The 17390-nt window shown below is 33.5% G+C and overlaps 1 long non-coding RNA gene across 1 annotated transcript in view; it reads left to right on the top strand.

Annotated features, from left to right (window-relative positions):
* Positions 1-11257, top strand: part of LOC118143063 (uncharacterized) — a 50385-nt gene extending 39128 nt beyond the window's left edge. Inside the window, exons 2-3 of the long non-coding RNA XR_004727146.3 lie at positions 5617-5674; positions 9208-11257. This is a non-coding gene — a long non-coding RNA (uncharacterized LOC118143063). The remainder of the gene's footprint in view (positions 1-5616; positions 5675-9207) is intronic.
* Positions 11258-17390: the final 6133 nt, after the last annotated feature.

Below are 17390 nucleotides of genomic sequence, written 5' to 3'. Positions count from 1 at the left end.
TTAAAAAAATCCTTAAAGAAACAAACCAGAAATATTTGTAGAAAAAGATATATCTTCAAACTAATAGGGAACTCATTACATTCCCAGATATAACATAGAAACAAAATTGGTTGTGAACAATTATTTGACATTGAAGATCTTAGGGAATTCGCCTTTTTCTAACAAAAATGCATTCAAGCAACAGCTGTGATTTGTATTCTCACTAGTAATTCAGTAAGTGGAACATCAATAACAAAAGCTAATTCTAATACCTTAAAGCATCTAAAAATTTAGATTTTTACAAATATTGTTCATTACGTGTAACTCAGTTTCCCAGAAGCAGTTACTTATGTTTCTTTCTGTGTGGCTATTAAGGATGTCTCTCAAAGTGGTGTAGCATTTTTCCATTCAAGCCTCTTCATCATGATCATGTCTGTTGTTTATGCAGTTTGGCAAGCTAGTGTCTGAGGTCATATTTATGAAAGTTCTAGATGCCTTAAGAATAGCAAGTAGCTGTTTACCTTGGCCCATGGCTACCACTTTCAGGTTCATTTCCCTTTTATTTGCTTGAATGTAGTATTGACACATTTGTTTTTGTTCCTTCTAAATTTGCTTTCATTCTATTGTGTTTGGAGTGAGGGAAATCTTTAGAGATATATAGGAGATAGAAGCAAATGGAGGCCTTGAGGGATATTTAGGGATTATACTTAAAAGGTGTGACTGAAAAGGAGTTTTCAAGGATTACTTATGGGGTATTTTGTTTATAATTTCACCTGAAGAGCCTAGCACAATATCTCACATCTGTTGCACGCTTAGTCAGTTTTCTGAATAAAGATGAATGAGTAAACTATTAAAGTTTTTAAATTATGCATTTATGTAATGTCATATATACAACAAAGCCTTTAAGACTGCAAGAAAACTTCTTTTGGTTATTGTTGTTCTGTTGTCGTTGCTATGTGAGATGGATCAACAAAAATGATAAGTAAAGGAGAGACAAGGTGCGATTATGCAGAACGGGGAAGTCACACTTAAGAATTCTCCTGTTTCTTTTTATAAACAGTTGAAAGAGTGCCTTTTTTAATGGATACTCTACTCCCTTCTGAGATTTCGACTTGCTGATATTTTCCCCTCACGTAATCACCTGCCATCAGCCTTTACCACCTTGCCATGACTTTGCCACTCAAAGCACGGAATGAAACCCTCATGTATTCCTGATGATCTAGTACTGACCCATTTATTACCTGCTCAGCCCCTAAAATGAGTCATGCCTAATTTTAATCTGCTAGTGCCTATCAATTCTGGGATCAGGCATACAGGAGGTTTTGTTTTTCTTTTAGCTCCTTTTATTTCTGATTTAAATTATTGTCCTGTCCTTTTCAAAACTTCACTGTCTAATAAACTGTATAAAAGGACTTCATGGAATATGTGAGAGAAGAGCCTATACAGCCCTGAAATCTAGATCGCCTAAAAATAATAAATATACAAAATGCTTTCACCTGATAGGTGAATACTTGTGACAAATTTCTACCATCTTATAGTTTTAGGTTCCTCTCTGTGCAACTACAGCGACAAAGTGGCATATCCTGTACATGGCCTTATAAGCCTGGAAACAGCTAGTTGAGGTGTTTCCCATTAGAGATTTGACCCCCCAAATGAAAAAAACAAAAAACCTGTGCTTGCTGTCTCTCTCTCTCTCTCTCTCTCTCTCTCTCTCTCTCTCTCTCTCTCTATATATATATATATATATATATATATATATATAAAATTGTGCTTTAGGTTCTGGGGTACATGTGCAGATCATGCAGGATTGTTGCATAGGTACGTACATGGCAATGTGGCTTGCTGCCTCCATCCCCCCCACCCCCGCCACGTCACCTATATCTGGCATTTCTCCCCATGTTATTCCTTCCCAAACTCCCTCCCCACCCCACTGCTGTCCTTCCCCTCCCCTCTCTTCCACAACTCCACCTAGCCCAGTGAGTGTTGTTCTCTTCCTTGTGCCCAAAACCTGTGCTTTCTGCCTTGTTATAGGTCTTCCACATACACACTCTCAGGAACAAGCAGTGACTGAAAATGTCTCTAGTTACTTGGCCTCCACATCTCCCAACACAATGGCTCCCTCCAGTGTTCAACACTTAGCGCATTATTGGCAAAACTTTGAGTGGCATTCCAAGACCTTAGGGCTGCCACAGACAGATACCCAGTCTGCTTCACTGTTTCTAATGCCATCTGTAATTTGTTTTTAAATAAATTATTTAAGGATCCTATGCTTCTTATGCCAACAAATACTAGAAATACTGACTTCTCATCTTGCATGTAGTGTAGGGTGATGCAAGTATACACACACACACACACACACACACACACACACACGAAAGGGAGGCTTGAGGTTTACAGTGAAAAAGAATATATATATATATTTTTTCTTTCTTTCTTTCTTTTAAACTTGGTAGGAAGCACAAACAGCTAACTGAGTCCATTCTCATAGCCAAGGGATGTAATATAGAAGGGAATATGAAGTCTTTAAATGGTTTTAAACAGCTTATTTTTTTGCACTTCAATTTGGTAGTAGCTGACCAATGTGGTTAAGTATCACCTTCAGTCTATAATGGGAATCAATAGCTAATTCCATGATAATATTTGGCTCTCCTTCCAAAACCTCATTTTTCTACCAAACTGTGACATTCTATTACTTTAGTATTTCAAAGTGCTTACAAAGACTCTGGTTTGAAAATTATTCAAAGATTACAGGAGGAACTTTTCAGCAAAACATCAACATCGCTATCAACCTTCCCTGTCTTCAGCATTTTAGACTTAATAACCTCAGTATGAAAATAGACGCATGAAAGTGCCTGTCACCTCCTTATCAGAATTGCTAAACTGACTGAGAAACACATTCACACTGCAAGCTAATTAACCTGACTGCAAGTTGGCAGGTGCAATACAGGTAAGCTTCCAAGGAAGCTCGAATTGTGTTAAAACAAAACACTTAATTATGTTTTCCAATGGGGTCATTAACCATCAGGCAAACTCAGCAAGGATGAAAAGTTCAACTTTCTGACTTATTCAAGCACATTAAAAAATGTTGTATTGCTTATTATCAGCTCCTAGCGAATCAGTGAAAGTTATTTAAGATGTTGAATATAGTCTACCAGGAATATGATTGTCTCTTATCTGAAAAAAATATCTTTGGGTATTTGCTCTCTATGACAACTAATCTCAAGCCAAGAAATTTCCTAGAGGGATTGAAGAAGTATTACATTCAATCTACTCAAATACATTTGGAATTCTGTCACACTTTCTTTTCTTTCTTGAAATAGAGTCTCACTCCCATCACCCAGGCTAGGGTGCAGTGGTGTGATCACAGCTCACTGCAGCCATGACTTCCCAGGCTCAAGCGATCCTTCCACCTCAGCCTGCAGAGTAGTTGGGACCACAGGCATGCACCACCAAGCCTGTCTAATTTTTGTATATTTTGTGGAGACGGGGTTTTGTTGTGTTGCCTAGGCTGGTCTTGAACTCCTGGGCTCAAGCAATCCACCCACTTTAGCCTCTCAAAGTGCTAGGATTACAGGTGTGAACCGCCACACCCAACTGGAACATATTTTTCTATAGCAAACATAGCTTTCACCCCATGGCCCTGACCTTAGGCTAATAATTAGTGTTTTTCAAAGTGCTAAAGATCAATTTAACTGGGGTAAAAATTTATTCCATAACTTAGAATGAGGGAATCAAATGGAAGTAGTTGTCTGCCTTCCCTTTAAAGAAAAATAAAATGATAACAATCCTGTTAGAAGCTGAAGGAAACTTCTAGTTTCATTTACTATCATGGAGTTGTCCATTCTATTGTCAAGTTTGATGTACTTTCTCCCCATGTTTAGTTGCTTTATATACCTTGGTTCATTACAATCTCAGTCTATACCTAAATACTGTGATGTATTGTGCCCTGGGTTGAATGACTCCAAGAAATATGAATCTCTGAAGTAGTATATTGATGCTCATAACTGTTCTATTGCAAAGGCTATGGGGGTTTTAACAGCAGAGATCACAAAATCAAACATTGTTAGGGTTTGTTGGGTAATAAAAAGAAGTAAAGCAAACCTAGTGTAATACAACAGGAAGGGGTAAGAATTGTAATAAACTTGAGACCATGGTCCTTATCTAAATGATCAGTTATAGTTTGCTCCAACTAATTGATCACATGGAAAAATGCAGACCACATATTGCCAGATATCCTACTTCTCAAAATATGCCATATAAATATCAATTTTTCAGTAAAATATCCTCCAAATTAAAATACTCTGAGTCAATCCAAAGTGATCTGAAAGTTGGATACAACCTGGAACCGCCAAGTTGAGATTCCACTGCCCTTTGAAAATCATTTGGTCTTCTAGAGCTCTCTGCTAGTCAAGATGAGTCTTTTAAAACCCCCTACTAGTCAATCAAAACTACAGATATTCTACTCTTGCTCTATCTGGAGTGAGGGAAAATGGAATCTCTTTCCTGATAGTGTATTTTGGAGGCCCACTCTCCACTGTTCACCATAATCCACATCTGAGACTAGGAGCTACACTAGAGGTCTTGTGTCCAGGCTTTCCTAAAGGATTTCTGAGTCTTGCATTTACTTTCCCTCCTATCAACTGGATTCAGTTTTGACTCTGAGAATTGGTGACCTCTCTTGACACTATGTTCCTTTTGAAGGCACTTCTTTTGCTAATTGTTCTTCTCTCATTCACCCTTCACAATCTACATTCAGCAACTGCAGGCCTGATACTTTCATGAGAAGGAGACAGGATGGTTAGGGTTAATTCTTCCATCCCACCTCTGTACTGCAGAGAGGAGATAAGATACTGCCTTTAGAAACAGTTCACTCAGCTAGGTTAGAACCTGAAGGCTAAGATTCAGTATTTAAAAAAATAAAATGTACATTCTCCTGGTCAAAAGCCAGATTCCCTCTGCTGATTCTTTACTAATTTGATTTGATTCAATAAACTCCCAGTATTTCATTTGTAATTAATAAGCATCTGGAAGACTCTAAGTAGGTGTTGATATAGGGTCTTTGATAATATTTTGAAATAAGGAAAATGTAAACATGTAAAACTACTTGATGTAACAGTGTCTGTTTCTAGGATTCCGCAAGGTTGTCACAACATTTGCCATGTTCACTCTGTTTCTTACCTTCTTTGGTCTCTGAAGTCAAGCTTACATCCTTGCTTTTAGTAACTTATTCCCTGTCTTTTCTTGTTTTCAAGGGATCTCCTTGTTTTAGTAACTCACTCCCTGTCTTTTCTTTTTTTAATTATTCTTAATCTTCATTTATTTCTGTGAACCCGCAGCTGAAATAATGAGGTTTTCATCAACAACTTTAACCCCACGTAATGCACAGTAATTGAACCATCATATCCATCTCTGCCGTATAAGATTAAGACTAAAGTTGACGCTGAATTTTGTGAAAAACTTATTTTGTGAAATAAACAGACCAAGGCTTTAACATATATTTTCTCTAAACTTTATGTGTGCACTATAATGACAGTATTTTTATTTCTATTTGAGAGTGAAGACCCCATAAGTCATAAAGATTAGATATCTGTGGAATAAACAATTTATCTCCTCACTAAACTGACCTTTCCTTTCCAGGCACCCAGGCAACTATATTCCCAGATCCCCCGCATTTTGGAGTGGCAATACAACTGCGGTAAGGACAACAGAATGTGACTAAAAGTGACATTGCTACTGTCAACAGTCCACCTTGGAAGTGCCTTTTGTAGCACATATCAATTTGCCCATTTTTATTCCTACTCCTGTACCCCATATACCCTATACCGTATTTCTTCTGCTGGGTTTCCATCAGAAACCCGGAAGATTGGATACTTATAAGCATATGTAATTTGTAGACATGGAGTTTAATTATTTTTTATTCTGTAGTAAATGTAAAACGTCAAAAATCATTGTAGACTCTCTTAGAATTATAGAGAGAACTAAATTTCTCCAGCTACATTTAAATGTAAAATTATTTCTATTTTGCCTTAAATAATTGTTTTAGATTGAAGTTCACTTAGGACTTCTTGTTATTTGTTTGTTTGGTTTTGACTTTTTGTTTGTTTTATAATTTTTAGTTTTGTGGGTCCGTAGAAGTATATATATTGATGGGGTACATGAGAGGCTTTGATGAATAATGATTACATCACGGTAAATAAGCTATTAGCCCCCCAAGCATTAATCGTTTGTGTTACAAACAGTCCAGTTATACTCTTTAAGTCATTTTTAAATGTACAATTAAATTATTATTGACTATAGTTATCCCGTCTCCTAACAAATACTAGGTTTTCTTCATTCTTTCTAACTACATTTTGGACCCATTCACCATCCTTACTCTCCCACCTCCACCCCACCACCTTTCCCAGGAATTTTATTTTTTTTTAGCAAATGTAGTTCATTGGCTAATCAGCATCATCTGTGTCTATTTTGTTTTATGTTTGTTTTACATTTTATTTTTTTTTATTTTTTGAGATGGAGTCTTGCTCTGTTGTCCAGGCTGGAGTGCAGTGGCACCATCTTGGCTCACTGCAACCTCTGCCTCCTGGGTTCAAGTGATTTTCCTGCCTCAGTCTCCTGAGTAGCTGGGATTACAGGCACCTGCCACCACACCTGGCTAATTTTTGTATTCTTAGTAGAGACAGGGTTTCATCATGTTGGTCATACTGGTCTCAAACTCCTGACCTCAAGTGATTCATCTACCTTGGCCTCCCAAAGTGCTGGGATTACGGGCTTGAACCACTGTGCACCAGGCCTTCCATGTATATTTTAGCAGGTGTATCTTACATAGCTCAAGCCAATCACATCCTTATGCATAATAAAGGACTTCTATAAATAATAGGGCCATCCATTTCATTTGATTTCAGAATATTGCACCATTTTCTGTATGAAGTGAACATAAAAAAATGCATTATAGTAACTGTAAGTGTTCCTCATAGATTTCAAAGTCTGTTCTAAATATGTTAATTAAAGTCAGGCTCAATGAATTTTTAGTTTATTTGCCTTTGTTTGAAGTGCTACAATTGGGAGTAGATTTTTCTAGAAATTGATTTTAGTATGTAAATAACACATGCTAGTGTAACTAATTTAACATGCCATGCAAAATAATGAAATTGACATATATAGGTATAGAAATGGATGTTAACATTTAACTTGACAAAGAAATACATTGGTATTTTTAAGTGAATATTTCACTATACTTTTGGTGCTTTTTCATTATCCTGCTGGTGCTCCCCTCCAACAGGTATGAATGTTACAACAGATTTTTCCCCGCCATTTTATCAAATTAATTTTTATATTTAAGTAAGTTTATAAGCGTTTCACTTTTAAAATATCATTTAAAGGGTTTCAGATTATGAAATAAATTTCCCAGGAGTTTATTGGAAAGATTAATATAGAAATTTATAGTTGGGTTATGTGACTACAAGCCTTTTATGCTTCCAACCTCAGGTACTTTCAAAATGATAGTAGAATTCTGGAAATATTTAGACATCTGAGCAATTTAAGAAAATTTCCACTTAAAATCTTCATAAATTTCTGCATCCATGACTACATAAAATAACCCAGATATGCTTGTCCTATTGTTATATCAAAACCTCAAAACAGGCTACAATATTCAAATATATTGAATGTTGGATTATCTCTGTTACTACACAGAGACAATCCATCCTAACACTCTACAGCTTTGCTGTTATGTTCACTTCACTGCTATAAAAGGGCATGCTACTGCATAGAACGCTAGGCTTGTTTCTCTGGAGTAAACTTTCCAAGGCATATTTCAGCATTTTTTTAATGAAACTAGAACTAATGTAGAAATCTCCCTTTCATAGTAATATTAGAGCATTGTGGTTTCCAAACCATGATTCTAGTTTGGTTCTGAGCATTTATAACTCTAATTTTAGCAATATAGGTAAATAGGCAAAGTTTATTGTTATCTAAATTATAACACTGCCACAGAAAATTTCTGAGTCAGTCATTTATTTCAGTGGGACGACTGAAATCTGAGCGCCATAGGTCTCAGCCTCTAAGTACTAGTCTTCCAATTGCTATTTTGTAAGAATGTATTGAGACTATAAACAAATGATGTTTTCATGGAAATCTTAATACTGATCTCCAGATATTTATCTGAAGGTTCTTTTTGAGATCCGTAGTTTCTCTCATACTGGTTGAGTAAGAAATCATACAAGGTGAAACCTGTGTTTGATACAAGAAAAAATGTGAATAGAGGCAGCAGTGATTTAGAGAGAATTCAGCTTTAGCTACTGTGGTGGACTAGGCATCTTTTGGCACTACATCTAGGATTTGGAACTAGCTTCTAAAACTAGGTTGGGGAAAGAAACTTCAGTTACTATAAATAAAGTCTATATATAAAACTAAAGAGTTCATGAAAGGGGAAGGTTTCTCGATGAAGCAAATGACACTAATGATTGAGGCAGGAGATAGCCAAATGCCTAGGCAGATAGGAAAGGGTCCCGGAGAATCTCTGCCCGGCCCCACAAAAGTGCCATTTTTATAAGAATGTCTATCAGCACTAGAAAATGTAATCTTGGATTAGGAACAGGGAAGAAAAATAATCAAATGGTGCAATGGTCTGGATGTTTTTGTCCTCTCCCAAATTCATATGTCCAAACCTAATTATCAATGTGTTGGTTTTAGAAGGTAGAATCTTTGAGAGTTAATTAGGTCATAAATGGGATTAGTGTCTTATAAAAGAAGCCCCAGAGAGTTGTCTTGAACTTTTCTCATATGAAGAAGCAGTGAGAAGACACTTCGTATAAACCAGGAAATGTGCCCTCACTAGACACAGAATCTGCTGGTGACATGGTCTTGAACTTCTCAGCCAAGAGAATTGTGAGAAATGCATTTCTGTTTTTATGAGCAATCTAGTCTATGGTATTTTGTTATAATGGCTCAAAACAGACTAAGACAAATGGATTGGATAGAAAAGACTGAAAAGTTTTAAATTGAATCAACTTCTTTTAAGCTAGTAACCTTATCAAAGTTATGTAAATATTATCAATCTTGGTTATCTCAGGTGAAAAAAAAAAAGAACTGTGTCACACATTGTTGTAGCAGAAATTGTAAATATACTAAATTATAGAAGAAGAATGTTTTATGTTATTGAACTTATTACTAGTTATTCAAATATTTAAGCCAAACAACACTTCCAGTTCTATTTCTTTTCTCATTCAGGGCATTTCATTAATAGCATCCTACAACTTCAGGAAAGAAGAAAATCCACTTTAGGCAATCAGATAAAGAAGAGGATAATATATTACTAAATTATGTATTTTAATATTATTGTTTGCTTGAGGCTTTGGAGATAAGAAGATTCTTTGCATTGTAGATTTGATTTACTTTATCTCATGGAAATTTCTTGAGTTTTTAAGTACTATATAAAAATTAATCATATAAAAACTTATTGCAAAATTATCTGTATCTAGTATCACAAAGAAATATCTGTATATATCTCTTTAACTTTGGATTTTTTTCTAAACAAAATTTATTTTTGAAATATCTAATTATGAGTTATCAAGGGAAATACCTTTATTCATTGAATAATCAGATAAATGTTACCATACTCAATATAGATATTTTTGTTAGGCTGTGATTGATTTTGAACATATTAAAGAAGAAATGATTACTCTGGGCTGATAATTTACAAGCCAAGTTCTGACAATTGAAGTATTTAATTTTTTTTAACTTTAGAAGTACAATTCTGAAATTGTTGTATGTATCAATTTTTCCATAATGTAAAAAAAAAGCATTTCAGAAAATTGTTTCTTAAACTCACATTACGATGGTTTTGTAGACAATTTACTTTCTTTTTGTCATATCCATATTATCAAAATGTAAATCTCAGGCATTCACTTAACTTCAGTAAATGACAATATGCTGTCCCTCAAAGAAATTGAAGAACAGCTTTACAAATCAGAACCTTACTATACTAGTCAAAAATCAATGCACATTGCAGAGAGGAATATGGGAGACCTCATGAACCATATATCACAAATTTCCATAGTGGGAACTGTAGTGACATTGGAAGGTATTGTGTTCAGGACCCTTATTGAGAGTTGGCCTCATTTTTATGGCTAGCTGCAAAGTCTGTTACACTTAATGGTGATTTGCTCTAAACAATAATCTACAAATGAATGCCAGATATGATAATAAATTTCTGTATTAAAAGACTACTGACAATTGGTTCAGAAAGGAGTTTTATTCCTCCTTCCTAGGAAGTCCTGACATGATAATATTAACACTGGAAAGTGTCAACTGCTTAATGAAATCTTGCCCTCATAGATTACCAAGCTTTCTTAAATGTCAGAAGTTATTTTTAGGAGATAATTTACTGCAATTAGGGTTATTGAGATTGATATATACATTTATTTGAGTTTTAAAAATATGTTACCATGTAGAAGTGGCATTGTGTATGACTATGATGACAATCAATATTTGGATATACTAATTATAAATATTAACTACCTTTGCTCAAACTAAAATATAATTAGTTAAACAAGGGTTATGAGATAGAATTATTTGGTTTTAAATATTAAATAAAGTACGAGTAAAACTTTTCCATTATCTTTTGAACTATTTGTAACATAATAATCCTAATAGGCTTCCCAAAGAACTTTTTGTTAAAATACAAACCTAATGGGCTCATCAAAAGCCACAAATAAAAGAGCTGTCAAGTAAAGTTGATGAAACAGAGAAATGATACAAAAGGCAGCTTCAGGTACAATTATGAAAATGTCAATGTAAAAAATTATTTCCCTTGTTGTGATATTATTGTAGTGTGATACTAATTACTAAAACTAGGATTATAAAGATTTATTAACCTCTAGCATGGTTTGCCAAGAAGTTTGTTACAAATTATGGTGTACTCCTTGTAGAAAAATGTTTTTGGTGATAGACTTTGAGGGATTTTCTAATTTTTTCATATTGAAAGATGATGTTGATTTAGAAAAGCATTTCTGAATGTATTTCTCTTTTTCTCCATATAGCTTGTAATATCTCTGAAAACATATTAAGCATGGAGAGCACTATACTGAGAGTATCATACACAGCTAACTTGCTTAGAGATGCATATTTTGTTGTTTTGGTTTATATGTCACCAAACTATTGATATGTAGTCATTATGTGGGTAGGCACCATTGTATTCTAGATCTCAACACAAGGCTTGTTACTGTCATTGCTTGTAATTTATCATAATTGCTCAATAAATTGCTCTTATTTGCTTTAATGGAGTCTTTAGATAAAACCAAGAAGAACAAAACATATTTATCATTTCTATGAGGTGAGGTCATTCTAACAATACATTTATGATATGGTGATATTTTACATTTTCATAATTTTGTTTTAACTCAACCCTTATGAAGCGATTCACATATTTATTTCAGAATAGTTTTGCTTTTTGATAGTAATTGGTAGAAGTTTTTTAGAGGTCCTCAAGCATAAATATACATCTCCAGAATAATGATCATAATTTTATGTTTTATGATACTGTTATTGTATTACTATGTGCTATAATTCATCTTTTAAAGGTATTATTTTTATTAACATGTAAATGTTAATTCAGTCATCCCATTAAGAATAAATGTTCTTAAGAAAAAGTTTCTATTATCTATATTATTTGTATCATCTCTAATGAACTAATACAGTCTATATAGGGATATGATTTCTTACACGATTGATAATCTTGTCAAAATACTTATAAATATTCTGGTCTTCACTGTATGATACTTTTATATCTACTCTACATAATTACTATTTTATGTATGGGAAAAACAAAATGACTAAAAAAGAAAAGTCCTCTTGTTGCATGAAGAGGCAATAAATAAAATTTAAAATACATAAGTATATTAAATATATTAGTGAAGTTTCTATGATAAAACAATAATAGGGAGAGTAGAAAAATAAAAGTTGATGAGGTTAAAATTAAGATTTTAGTCAAATTTATCTGAAATTTGGGGTTGGCATGAAAAGAATGGAACAATTCCAAATTTTCATTGGTATTGTTGTGTATTTAAGATAATTTTTTTTTGTAAAGTGAAAATTTATATGTTCAGATAATATGTTGTCTTAAAATTTTTGATACTTCCATTCCTAATACAGTGACTAGGGAAGTCTTTCCAAAACGTCTGTTGAAATAGATAAGCAAAGCTGAATAAAATATTTTAAAATAACCTCGAAAGTATCAAAGAGCTAAAATAATAATAGAGAACTTACAGAATAGCCTGAACCCAAAGATGTGACTAAGGAAAGTATTTCCATGGTGTTGAGCAAAGAAGGCAAAATAGAAGAAATTTAAAGAAGAGAAAATTGTCCCCCAGAAACTTTGACCAATACTATGATTAATTTAAGCAATGAAATTGGCACCACACCAGTTGTATCCTCAATACCTGGCAGAAGTAAACAAGAGTATTCTCAGGAGGAAAGAACTTTTATCCTACACATCAGAAACCTCCATAGGTAACTTTCAGTCCAAAATAAAAAGACATATAATTAAACAAATCACCAAGAGTTATAACTAGCAGATAAAAGCAGAGAGTAGAAAAAGAATTGCTTATATTTTATATATTTTAATTATTCATACTTACCTTGTTAAAAGAAAAAAAGTTTAATATTTGTAAGAACCAGAAATTTATGAAAAGTGCCATAAAAGACTTAAAGTGAAAATTTAGAAACTATAAATTTAAATTTAACAACAATGACAACAACAAAAACCTCATTGAAAATATCTAGCAGTAGATTTGGTAGAGCAGAAAAAAAGAATGAGTTGGTTTATGCTACTAAGTAGGATATATTACCTCATTTTAGACCAATGTACTCATGACATGGGTCGATGCAATTAATATGTTACCTTCTTATGCCTAACAAAGTAAGCAGTGAATCTCTTTTGTTAGAAGATACATTATCTGAACTCTCTATGGTTTTTAAATATTGCCTAAAAACAATCAATAATTACTAGGATTTCATTTTGTAGAATGCATTCTTCTTTCAGTCTAGTACAAATTATTACTTTACTTTGCTACTGCTAGTATCTTGATTCTACCAGAATCTTGAGATACAATAAAGATTAGAATGACAAATCAAATTCACTCAAATAAAAGATATTACCAGCTGGGTGCGGTGGCTCATGCCTGTAATCCCAGCACTTTGGGAGGCTGAGGCGGGTGGATCACGAGGTCAAGAGGTCAAGACCAACCTGGTCAACATGGTGAAACCCCGTCTCTACTAAAAATACAAAAAAATTAGCTGGGCATGGTGGTGCGTGCCTGTAATCCCAGCTACTCAGGAGGCTGAGGCAGGAGAATTGCCTGAACCCAGGAGGCGGAGGTTGCGGTGAGCCGAGATCACGCCATTGCCCTCCAGCCTGGGTAACAAGAGTGAAACTCCGTCACACACACAAAAAAAGATATTACTAATAACTTAAAGAATAAAAGTAGTTGGGGTCACAACAGAAGCAGGAAGAGCCCCAAGACCACCAACACAGTTCTCCAGCTACTTTCTTGCCTACATCCACTTTCTTCCATGTGATTTGGCCCAGATTAAATATTAAGATCTCCAAGTATGTTTGTGGTCACATAACTTATACCAAAAGGAGATTATTCTCCCTTATGAAATGTCTCCATTTTACACAGATACTGTATTAGTCCATTCTTATATGGCTATAAATAAATGCCTGATACTGGGTAATTTATAAAGAAAAGGGGTGTGATTGTTCATGGTTCTGCAGGCTGCACAGAAAGCTGGCTGAGGAGCCATCAGGTAACATATAATGTGAAGGTGAAAGGGAAGCAGGCACATTTTAAATGGCTGGAGCAGGAGGAAGAGTGGCCAGGTGCTGCAACCAGGTATGATAACTCACTCACTCACTATCACTAGAACAGCACCAAAGGGATGGCTTTAAACCATTGATGAAGTATCAACCTCCATGATTCAATCAGTTCCTACTAGGCCACACCTACAACACAGGGCATTACAATTTGACATAAGATTTGGGTGGGGACACAGATCCAAGCTATATCATTCCACCCCAGGCATTCCCAAACCTCATTCTGGAGAATGCATTCCTATTTCAGTCTAGTACAAATTATTACTTTACTTTGCCACTGCTAGTATCTTGATTCTACCAGAATCTTGAAATAAAATAAAGGATTAGAATAACAAATCAAATCCACTCAAATAAAAGATATTACCATGAATCAAGATTTACTGATAATTTAAAGAATAAAAGTAGTTTGGGTCACAATAGAAGCAGGTGACCAAGCCCTATTTCTGGTAAGAGACAGTCCAAGTAATATTTAAAATGGATGCTGCTACTGTGTGCATGTGTGTGCTTCACAAGCTGTGTACTAGAATGTTAACAGCATTATTAATAATAGGAAAACATTTGAACCTACTAAAATGTTCACCAATACTAGAGCACATAAGTAATATTCTCATTATGGAATACTCAACAGAAGTGAGAGTGAATAATCAACAACTGCACCTGGCAATATAGATAAATCTCATATGAGTTATGAATGAAATAAGTCTCATAGAATAGAAAACAACTGTGTAATTATATTTATACAAATTAAAAAACTAAAATATGCTGGTAGAAATCTTGCTAGTGGTTATACTTGAGAAGGACATTGTGACCAGATGAGAGCGTGAAATTTATGAGAAATATTCTGCTAATATTTCTCTTGATCTGAATGATTGTAATATGTTACTATTTGGTTTATAAATATTTATTTATCTGTATATTTGTGATATGCATATTATTTTAGTTGTATATTTGTAAGTAAAAAATATATGGGGGAAATGTAATTATTAGGCTGGGATATAGAACACAAATTATTATCTAGAGGGCATCACTGAGAAAAAGATACAAATTTCATATGTCAGATCAAAGAAACTGTGTAGGAAGTGAGATGTTTCAATATTTGTTTAATTAGTCTTCCCTGCAGAGAGCAAAAGAATGAGAAAGAAGCAATATATAAAGAGATATTGGCTGAGAATTTTCAGATACCTATTTTCACATTCATGCATGACCTATGAAAGATAATCACATGTATATAATAGTGAAACTTCAATAATTCAAAACAAAAAGATGCATAGAAACTAACAGGATATATGAATTTCCAACTAGTATGTGAATGAAGTGGAAAAATAATTTATTAATCCAAATTAAGTCAAGAAGAAGAAAGTATATGAAACAGGCAGCATAAATAGAATGCATAAAGGATGATAGAATACTATTTCCAGATATATCAGTGATTTTGTTGAATAAATATGGATTTAAAATTTCTGATCAAAGTCGAGGATTATTGAACAGGTGGACAAGATACTACATTTTGTTTATTATAAACAAATGTAAACTATAAGTAGAAAAGTTCTTCTGTAAAATTGTCATGCTAGCATAGAAGTGTTAACCAAAGAAAAGTTGACAGAAGTATATTTTAGAGCAAATGAACAGCCAGATAAAGAGTAGCTTCATGATGCTAAAATGTTTAAATCACCAGGAATATATAACATTTTAAAATGTACATACATATAAAAACAAAGCAACAATTGACAAAACTACAGAAAAAAATAGGAAAATTCACAAATTAGTCTATTTAATAACCCTCGCTCAACAACTGATAAATAAGTGGACATATAATATATATCATTACATATTAGAATATATAAGATTTAAACAATTTATAAACTGGAACTAAGAAACTGCAGGGTATACATTACTGCCAAGAACCCATAAAAGTTACAAAAAAATAATAAATTTGTATAAATCAAATCTCAACAAATTTCAAATAAATTAAATTATTTTGATTATGTTATTTGCCCAAAATGCAACCAAGCTGGAAATCAATATAAGATAGATGAATGGAAAATCTTATATTTTTGCAAGTTAAACAATGTATTTCTAAATTAATGAGTAAATTAACTAAAAAATGTCATAAAATTCTTCAGAAAATATACTAAATCTAAAATGTGATGAGATATAATCAATGCATTTTTAGAGTGAAATTTTCTATGAATAAAAGCTGTAGGTATGAAACGCAAATTAGGTTAATCTTTCCTAAAATAAATAAGGTGGAAAAGCAGACTAAAGCAAGAGAAAAACAAAACACCTGAATTATCCTATCAACACTATGAACATAAGAAAAAATGGTAAAAATCTTCTCTCTTTTTTTTTTTTTTTGCCTTGGGGTTGCTCTTCTTGCGGAATATCTTTGTGGGGATCTTCTCTTAAAGAAAACTGCAGACCCATAATGACAACACTGAAAAGTTCAGTGAACATTTAAGAAAAAATATAGTTGTAAAGTTAAGTTAAAAACATATTTGAAATTACTTTATAAATTTAACATAACTTTCCTTCTGAAACTCAACAAGAAAATTAAAATAAATTTAAAAATAACTTCCCTATATTTATAAATAATAATATTCTACAATTCTATATTACATGTAGAATATATATTATATACAATTATATTCTATATTATACCTAATACGTATAACTAGTGAATACACATATATATTTATATAAGAAGATGGGGATTTTTATACATATTTGTGAGCATGCATATGTATATATACACACACACACACACACACACACAAACTGTTGTCAGGATGTATATACATAACGGGTTGTTTATATATTATGCTATACAATTTTATATGGTTATCTACATGATAGAAAAAGATGTATGAAAAAAATTAACACACATTTTTGATAAAAAGTATTCAAGAAAGCATAACACAAGAATTTCCTCAATTTGATTAAGAATATTTATACATCAAAAATCATCATTTTCTTCGGGGGAAATTATTGAAATATTATTCCTAGATTCCAGGAAACCTAAAAGAATGCCAACCGACATCACACTTATCCATAATTGTTGCAGAGCAGTTTGCCTTGCAGAGTAAGACAATAAAAATAAGTGAAAACATGTAAGGAATGGAAAAGGGGAAAACAAACTGTCATTGTTTGTAGATGATTCAATAATAGAGGCAGAAGCCACAAAATATTCTCCAAATTGTAATATTAAAATAAATTATTATTATTTTTGAGACTGGATCTCACTCCATTGCCTTGGCTGGAGTACAGTGGCATGATCACAGCTCACTGAAACCTTGACCTCCTGGGCTCAAGCAATCCTTCTCCCTCAGCCTCCAGAGTAGCTGAGACCACAGGCAAGTGCCACCACACCCAGCTAATTTTTTGATTTTATAGAAACAGAGTGTTGCTTTGTTTCCTAGGCTGGTAAGATGACATTCTTACGAGTAGTTGACAGGGTCTTTCCCTAATTGCTCTTGTAGTTAACAGTCTTAGCTCATGGACGTTAAGAATTGAGACAGACCCAGCTTTACGCTCTCATTTC

This window comes from Callithrix jacchus, chromosome 7 (assembly GCF_049354715.1).
Source record: "Callithrix jacchus isolate 240 chromosome 7, calJac240_pri, whole genome shotgun sequence".
In the NCBI taxonomy this organism is placed as follows: Eukaryota; Metazoa; Chordata; class Mammalia; order Primates; family Cebidae; genus Callithrix; species Callithrix jacchus.
The sequence above is the reverse complement of the archived record's forward strand: the minus strand, read 5'-3'. Positions and strand labels throughout refer to the sequence as shown.